This window comes from Lagopus leucura, unplaced genomic scaffold, assembly GCF_019238085.1.
Source record: "Lagopus leucura isolate 7727_CA_CO unplaced genomic scaffold, USGS_WTPT01 Super-Scaffold_100159, whole genome shotgun sequence".
NCBI classification, from domain to species: Eukaryota; Metazoa; Chordata; class Aves; order Galliformes; family Phasianidae; genus Lagopus; species Lagopus leucura.
In genome coordinates this window covers 26,881,041-26,890,454 of record NW_024962335.1, presented here as the reverse complement: position 1 = coordinate 26,890,454, position 9,414 = coordinate 26,881,041, and the positions used below count along the sequence as shown (strand labels likewise).

The window sequence follows — 9,414 nt, the reverse complement described above, 5'->3', positions numbered from 1 at the left end:
CCCCCCGCGCCGGCCGCGCCGCCAGCGCCGGCGGCGGCCGGAGCGAGCCCGGGGCCGCCCCAACGCCCCGGTGCCGTCCGGCGGCGACCGCCGGAGGATGCCTCGCCGCCGCCGATGGCCGCGGCCCCGACGGACCCGTCGCCGGAGGGGCTTCTCCGGCCCGGTCAGCGCCGAGAGCCGGGGATGCGGCGGGTCGGGGCCGCCCCCAGAGCCGGCGTTCCTCGCGGGACGCCCTCCGGCCGCCTGAGAGCCCCCGCGCCGCGCATGGGGGTCACGGGGCTCCCCCGCTGCTCCGCGACCGCCGCGGGAGGAGAGGGAGACCCGCGGGCAGCGAGAGAGGGGAGCGGCACAGCCGCACCGCCGCTGAGCGCCGCGCGGTTTCTAGGCCATCACCTCCCCCCCGGGCGCTGCCCGCCGGAGGGGCCCAGCCGTGCCCCGCGGGGGGGGGACAAACAACCGAACTTCGGCCAGAAAAGGGCACGGGGCAGGGGCTCGGGGAATGCTGCTGGGGGAGCGGGAGCCGCGGGAGGGACCGGGAGGCAGCCTGCTTGGGAAGCGGGGAAAGGGAAAGAGGAAGAGAGAGGGAAAGCGTTTCCCTTTCGAACGGCGCCGGGACGGTCCGTGACTTTTGCATGGAAAATTCAGGTGATGGGAGTTAGGCCCGCTCCTCGTCCCGGGACCGGAGGCAGCTGAGAGCCCGGCAGCAAGCCCCAGCCCGATTGGAGCAACAGAGAGAACAGCGCGGGGAGCTGCTGGAGACGACAGTTCGGCAGAAGGCGGCGGGGGGGAAGAAGGGGGGGTTGCGGCTGCGGCCGTTCCACGTTCCCCCGCAGGAGCCGGCGGTACCAGGCGGGCAGCAGAGCTCCCCGTACCGGGCCGGGCATAAATCCTCCTGTCAGGGAGGGGGCAATTACAAGGCCGTAAAAAAGTCAGGAAGATGGATGCTCTTGAATGATGATTGATTGCTATTTGTGGTGCTGTTCTAATGGGAAGCCCGAAGCTGGATCCCGAAGCCAGCGGGCGACGCTCCTTCCAGCGCCCCGGGCTCTCCGGTTCCGCGCTGTGCCCGCCCCCGGGTGCTCCAGGGTGCTGCCGTAGGGCAGGGGCAACCCGCAGCCCCCCAGCGGCACGGTCCCACTGCAGGGCGCGGAGCAGCATGCACTGACATCAACCGCGGAAGAACGGAACCGGCAGCTGGGAAGTTACAGAGCACTAAGAGCCAGGAAATGAGCAGATTAGAAAACTGAATTTCCTTACTCTCTTCCCCCTCACACGTACACAAATCACTAAACTGAGACAGGTTTATAGCCTTCACTTATTTACCGGTGCGTCTCTCTGGCTATCGTGCCCATCATCTGGGATGTAAGCAGCAGAAGGGGAGCATCAGAGAGGTGCAGTTGGGATTTTCACTAGAAATGGGTCGTAAAAATTAAGCATGTTTTTAAATAATGGCCTTCCAGCCTATTATGGGATATAGATTTATTAGTCACTTTTATGTTTGAAGCCAGGTTTGAAAACAACCTAGATGTTGTTAGCAAAGTTTGGCTCTGAGGAACGGAAAGCTGGTGTGTTATGTTTGTGGGGTGTTTTTTTATTAAAGGTTAAGGGACCAGATTAAGAACAGCTGGAAAGGGTCACAGCTTGCGCGGGTGAGAGAGCAATCAGCAGCTTGCCAGATACACCTCAAGAAACAGGGCTGGTTTCCATCTGCACAATACGCCAACTTCACGGAGGCAGAAGCAGGGTCCCTAGAGCAGTGAGCATGTGACTCCTAATGGCTTCCCAATATTTGGTGCCCAACAGATGCCTTTTAAGTCTAGGTGCATCGAAACAGCACAAACGTATTGCAGTACTGGATAGAATCATTGAACTGCTAAGGTTCTAAAAGACCTTTAAGATCATCAAGTCCAGTCGTCCACTTACCACCAGTACTGCCCACAAAACCATGGCCCTCAGCACTGCATCACCACATTTCTTGAACACCTTCAGGGACAGTGACTCCATCACCTCTCTGCACAGCCTGTTCCCAGGCTTTACTACTTCTGAGAAGAAATTTTTCCTAACATCTAACCTGAACTTCCCCTGGAACAACATAAAGGCATTACCTCTCTTCTTATCACCGTTACCTGAGAGGAGTAGATGACCACCACCTCACTATGACCTCCTTTCCAGGAGCTGTAGAAAGCAATAACGTCACCCCTGAGCTCCCCTTCTCCACACTGCTCCCTCAGCTGCTCCCCAAAAGGCTTGTGTTGCAGACCCTTCACAGCATCATTACCCTTCTCTGGACACACTCCAAGGCTTCAACGTCTTTCTTGTAGTGAGAGGCCCAAAACTGAACATAGTACAGGAGGTGCAGCCTCACCAGTGGATGACAACACATGCCAACAGCTGCAGTTCAAATAGATCAAACCTTTGTCATTCTCTGAAATCTTAATTTACCTCCCCTTTGTTACTTTTGCACCATTTTTTTTTTTTTTTTTTTTTAGCTGGACACATTCTAGGTTAATTTAATGGAACAGCTTTGGAATAGCACATATAGTGGTGGTTGGACCCTACCAGCAAGAGAAAAACCCTTGCTGCAATCCCAGTTGTTGTGACTGAAATATCTCGCTGAGCTTTGCTGTCTGGATCCCTGATGTTGGCAAACTGGTGGGCTTCACTGAGAATCAGGGCCACCACCAGCTGAGTTTGCCTGAAGCTGGCAAACTTTGCCATCAACAGCACCTTTCCAGCCTCGTGTGATAGGCACCAAACAGCCTCAAGGCATTTGCTGAGGCTTACTGATCTCAAATATGTGGATTGTTTTTTTCTTGATGTCTCAATTTCCACATCAGGGAGATTTTTATTATTACTATTATTATTACTTAAAAATAATAACCTCTAGATTTCCTCAAAGCACACTCAAACTTGTATCAGTTCACTTGTCCACAGTACCAAGATGCTGAATATTGAGCTCTGTACCATGTGAGTAATGACTGCAAATGCTTTTTGACTTTCCTGATTTAAATGAAGTAATTGTCTCTTATTCATCTCCTGACTATCTACAGGTGTTTTGCACATGCTGTTTCTAAAGGTCTTCAACAAAAAGGCAGCAGTGATTTAAGGTTGTAGGTGATGAGCCAAGCAGAAGCTGGGTTCCACAGAAGACAAGGAACACTTCCTATTTTGGAGACTTCTCATGTACTGACCAAAAAATGCAAAAGTTGTTGGTTGTAGTTCATTATTCATGATATTATTCTACCAGGTGGCTATTGACAGGTAAGAACATCTCAAGCAATATCTTGAACAAATAGTTACAGGCAACTGAAAATCCTATCTTCCTTCTCTGGTGAAGAGACCTTCTGGGAAGGCTGTCTGTGCCCCTGAAGAAAGTGAACAGCTCAAGACTTCACTGAAGTCCTGGGGATGTGGGCTTTTCAGCACTTGTGAAGTCAGGCTCCTTATAATGAAAAGAAATCTTACAATAACCTAAAGAAAACAGAAATGTTTTCATATCATTAGGTTATCAGAGCAATGTATTTAGATGTCATTTTCCTGTTGTATTAAAAAGAATGAGAGTCCAGAGGTGAAGCTCTGGTATATTAAAAAGCAAATAGAAATAAATATTATGTCCCTTGGTTATGATTCTGTTCAGAAGATGCAATGATCCATCTGTCTCACACCCCTCAGCTTTGTGCAAGTATTTCCCAGATAGTGAAGAGGTACCACTGATAGAATTTACTGCCATAAATAAAGTATATTCAGGAAGGTTTTCTTGGAAGCGTCTATTCTGGCATAAAATAAACAAAAAAAAAAACAGCAACCTAACAGAAGACATCACAGAGTTAAGAATCAAAGCAATTAATCCACCAAATGGAGGCATTAGTGATACCCCATTGTGTAAGTGTGCTGGAGCAATATCACCATCCACCAGAGAAACTGCCACTTGCATAATATTATTTTATGGTACAAACCTGGCAAAACATTTCCATTTTCTACTCGAAGAACCATCTCTCTTAATAATGGTAGAGGTTTCCCTTAGACTTTAAACAAGATGAAACTGTGAAGGTTCTTGGGTACTATCACTGGAAGGTCTGGAGGAGAAGAAAGGCAAATGCCCAATTACATAAGAAAGTCAAAGTACATTAACTTGATGAAAAACAAAACAAAACAAAAGCAATTCCAGCTGGACAACAAAGAGATCTCAGCGGGTTTGGGGCAGCCAATGCTTCCCCAAGTCGTAATTGTCCATCTCAGCATCACTCCTTCCTTAATAGTCATGGGCTCTGTTGTCATTTCTTGACAAAGCAACCCATCTTTTTTGCCAAGTTAAACATCAAATGAGTGGAGAAGTTGAAATGCCTTTCATTCATTACCATGTCCAGCAGGTTGTACTCTTATCTAACCTACCCAAGGGACTTTTTCATGAAATGTCTGTGCAGAACACAGTTCTCTATCTAAATTAGGGAAATGTCTTCCCTGGCCAGTTCTTAAGGAAGGCAGGAAAGATTTCATAACAGGACTGCTTAGCCCACAGCTACATGCCCCTCCTGTCTGTCCAGGATTGGGTAGCCACCACTTGTTTGGTTTGTCTACACTTCCCTAGGGTCTCATCTCATACCACTGCTGGTTTGCGGTTATAGTCAGTGGCCTGCAGCTGGTCTGGGAAACCACAATAAGCACATACATATCCCTTAGCAGGTTGCACAGGCTGTCCTCCCAAAAGAAATACAACAAAAGGAAAGTCCCAGATCATGCAGAAGTGCTGTGTTTAAGCTGAGGTGATGGGAGACACTACTGGGGGAACTGTGGAGAGAAACAAATCCACACTGCATCATCTTGGAGAGTACTATGTGAGGAAAGAGAAATAGAGACTGTCTCCGTGTCTTATTCACCCAGCTTTGTGTGTGTCACTCTTGGTCTGTACTTCAATATTCGTATTCATACATTTTCATCATTTTTATCACTTCTTTCTTCATTATAATTAATTTTTTCTTACATTCTTTTGACTTTGCACAACGTATGTGGATGGTTCTATCTACATTTTTATATCTCTTCTTTGTGAATATTACTTTAACAAATGTAGTTGAATTTCCCTTATTTGTGAAATGCACTTCAATTAATATCAGTAACAGTTTGGACAGTAGTGACACTTTCCTCTCTTAGGAACTCAAATAATTTTACAAATATTTTCCAAAACATTTTAAAACTTTACCAAAGGATTCACATCACCTCTAGCTCATCTAAATTCTGGAGAGGTTACATGAAGACTAGTAGATTGCATGACATTTGTGGTTGTCTGTCTATTGGAGAACATAAAAGGATGTTTGTTTTTTTTTTAAAACAGATGTTTTTCTGACTTCACTGGCAGTTTACAACAAATATCACATGAAATCCAACTTAAAGTTTTGAAAATGATAGATTTGTCATGTAACCCTAACCACCTAGCAAGAGATTTTTTTTCATGCGAGTTGTCTCACTGACTCAGTGATTTTATAGTCAAAGTGACACTGAAATGTAGTTGATGTATGAGTTACGTCGACTTTTATCCAACTTTTCAGCAGGAAAGCAGTAAATAATGCTATTTTGAGGTTAAGTGCAGGCATACTCACAACACCAACACTGCATTAGCTTCATTTCATTCACATTTTCAAGAATCTTTTATTCATAATGGGATGATTGCGGTATGCATTGAACAAAATTGAAGTCCTACATTGAGGATCCATTTGATGAAGAGGACCTTCATCAAATATATTAATTCATGAAAATTTCCATTGGCATACTACAGTGGTCTTGTTATAATAAAAGAGTAATATTCTGATTTGAGAAAGAAAGGGTGTGGCTGAATCCTGCTTTTATAACTTTTAAATAGCATCTTTTTTGTGGGTATATCTTTTATCAATACACATATATGCACTGGGAAGGGACTTTTTATAAGGGCGTGTAGTGACAGGATGAAGGGAAATAGTTTTAAATCGGAAGAAGTTAGATTTAGACTAGATATTGGGATGATATTCTTTACTGTGAATGTGGTGATACACTGGAGCAAGTTGTCCAGAGAGGCTGTGAATGCCCCTTCCTTGGAAGGCCAGGCTGGATGGGGCTTTGAGCAACCTGGTCTAGAGGGAGGTGTCCCTGCCTATAGCAGGGGGTTGGAACCAGGTGACACTAAAAGTCCCTAACAACCCAAACTGTTCTATGATTCCATGATATATGTATTACTGTGCTCAGGTGCATTCCAGGTGAAGGTAGTGCGTCCTGGCACCATGGAGCTGCTTACAAGGTTGATGGTGAAATATTCAGGGATTTTTTCCTTATTTTAAGTGCAACCTTCCATCTAGTTTTAGCTGCAGGATAGTCAAAGGATGTGTACAACTGACACGTAATTTAACAGCTTTTAAAAATACAGTGTGTTCAATGTTTCCCATGAAGCGAAACTAGTCTTCAAAGGGTGATACTATTTTGTCACATCTGAGAGTTCACATTCTACTTAAGTTTTTACTGCAATACTGAACATGAAGCTAGTCTACAGAAAATTAATATACTCCGCTTATTCATACATATATAAGCAATACTATAGAAACACCCTTCTCTAGAGCAAGGCCTATGTTATGCTTACCTTTGTTGTACAAACAAGTCATGAAACAAAGCTGAACTATGAGAAAGTGAGGCATGCAAATGCAGACTCGAGTCCATCAGAAAAGCTCTGCCTCAGTGTGAAGGGGCTGGAGTGCTGTCCCTGTCCCCTGGGGGTTGGAAGAAACAAAATTCAGTGAATACAGGAATATTTGCAGGATGGGGCCCTACTTCCCATAGGTTTTCATTTCACTGTAGGATCCAGCTACTGCACCTATAAAGACAGAGTATTTTCTTGGACTTTCTCATCATCTATTTTCTTTCTAATGCTTAAAAATATTCTGCAGAAGGCTCAAGAAGGTCACCAGTTAATCAAACAGGAATTTCAAAGCTGATGCTCTGCTTGCCTCTGACATAACCTGTTTTGTGACAGTCCTGGGTGATGACCCTGAAAACTCATGTGGTATTTACTAACATGCAACAGTGTCTTTGGGCTAGTTCCATACTATCGCGTGTCTCAGAGCACATGCTGCCAAAAATGCTAGCAGAAAATGATTCTTTTCAAATAATCATTTATGTACACTAGAGTTCTATGTTTTCTTCTTTTTTCTTCTGTTTTTGTAATTTATAAGTGTGCACGCAACCCCTTAGTGAGGCAGCCTAGGAAATAGGACAGATATTTTCAAAGTGCCTTTTCCTGGTAAGACAAACAAAATGCATTTCTGTTTTAATAGCTGAGAAACAGAATTATAGGCTGAAAGTAACAATTCCTGCTAACATATTTCAAACAAAAGGATCAAAATTCTCAGAGTAAAGGGATGCTGAGCATGAATTCTTGTTCTACTGATTAGGAAAAAAAAAAAAAAGTAATTTATTTCATTGAAATAATTCTTACTTGACATGTAATGAACACAATCAAAGTTACAGGCTCATTAATGACTTTCTAATGACAGTCTCCCTCCGAGTCACATTAGGAAACCACTTATAGAGTGGAAAAAAAAAAATTGTTAAGGGAAAAGTCTTAAAATAACATGCAAGAAGCACAAGTATTTAAATTGACCTGATATCAAACTGTTGCAGTTACTTAGATTCCTAAAGGTGCAAATAAGTATTTAGTAAGATTTTAAAAATATGCTGTTGATCTTAAGGTGTCTGCATTCAAATATTTTTCAGCTACCAATAAGTCCTCTGCTTTCAGCATTAAACCAAGTGCCTGATGTTTCTGGATACGTCTAGGAGTCTTTCAGTGACAGCAGAGCTGAATTCCCCAAGTCTAATTTGAGTCTGACAGGCTCCGCAATCATGTTCCTCTGCCTGTATCACCTGAGGAGCTGCATTCCTCATGGCAGGAACATTCACCGAGGGCCAGAGACACCTAGATTTCAGCCCCTGCTCCAGTGGCTGGTTTTTATAAGATTTCTAATGTAGATGTTAAATATAAGAAAAAAATGTATTTTAAATACATAAGCCAACCAGCAAAGCAAGGACAGGGAGCCAAGCGTCTGTATTCCTAGTATCTCCACTTTTTGTGGATGCTACCTTCTTTGCCTCTGTGAGCTGCTCAATGAAATCTTCATATGGCTGGAGGGCACTTACACACACACATGCTACTAATGCAGGTAGGCTGAGGGAAGTGGAAGCTCTCAGGAGGAGCTGATGATGGTTCATTAGGAATCCCACCGGTCCATTACAAGGTCAGATTGGATTAGCCATGCAGTTCTATCATCAAGGAAATAATATCACCCTGAAAAGCATGGGTTGCCAGATGCCCCAAATAGGAGTTGAGATTATTTCATAACCCACTGCAACAATTCATAGCACCAGCACTTATCATGCAACCAAGATGCCCCTAGGAACCATCTGCTGCTCAGGAACTGTATGTTGCAGGGCAGCGTGGAGTCATTGAGGAGAATTACTCTTGTTTTGTTTTCTCTGGATTTGGAAAACAACTTCTAGCAACACATCAAAGTTTGAGGCAATGAAATGTACATCGGCTGCTCTGAAAGTAATGCCTCCTATTTATTTCTACAGAAACTGCAACAGATACAAAGAGCACAGTAACAGTGTTTGATAAAGCAGTTTCTTAGCTACAAAACTTATTTTTCTGCATAATCACCATGGTTAGCTGATTCCTGTGTGGATGAGCTGATAGAGACACTCTTTGCTTCACAGTGTGACAGCCGGGCATGGCCATAGGAACATGACTTGTCTTTCACGTTGCTGACACTACTGCTAAAACACACCACCCATTGCCTCACTGTGCTCACATCCACTGTTTGGTCTCCAGAAACATTCAGCAAGCATCAATGAATGTCAATGAGTATGACTTTTCCACACAGAGGAATTCAGTGACACACCCTTACTTCGTACACAGTTCCATGGCAGATGTCATTTTGTCAGACTGCCCCTCTGCTGCCATCCGTTGTACAGCAACAAAATGTAATGGAATATTTGTGGAAAGATTCAACCTCTACTACCGTACTACTGATGTCTGTTTCTGTGATTGTTTGAAAACAAAATAAAAAGGGAGGCATTACTTTTGGAGCAGTCCTTGTAGTATACATGCCAGTGTTACATAGGTGAGCCATGCTGCCTTTTGGAACTGAAGAATCCTTATTTATTTCTTGTAAATTGGCCTTATTTCAGGTTTGGGCTGCTTCACATGTTTTCCTACAGGCTGATGGTTACAGTGGAGTATGTGAAGGTGCATGAGACACCTGGGATCAGGAAAGCAAAGTAAAGCCAGGCCCTCTCTTCCTTCTTCCTGGAAGAGAGAGCATCTTGTTTCCACTCCCAGATTTGATTAGTTCTCTCCTCTCCTCTCCTCTCCTCTCCTCTCCTCTCCTCTCCTCTCCT

At 44.4% G+C, this 9,414-nt stretch overlaps 1 long non-coding RNA gene across 1 annotated transcript in view; it reads right to left on the bottom strand.

Moving 5' to 3' along the window:
• Positions 1–1,474: 1,474 nt before the first annotated feature.
• LOC122190515 overlaps positions 1,475–9,414 on the bottom strand; it is a 46,766-nt gene continuing 38,826 nt past the window's right edge. The window contains exons 4-6 of the long non-coding RNA XR_006182161.1: positions 6,602–6,728; positions 3,957–4,076; positions 1,475–3,471 (exon numbers count right to left, since the gene is read on the bottom strand). This is a non-coding gene — a long non-coding RNA (uncharacterized LOC122190515). The remainder of the gene's footprint in view (positions 3,472–3,956; positions 4,077–6,601; positions 6,729–9,414) is intronic.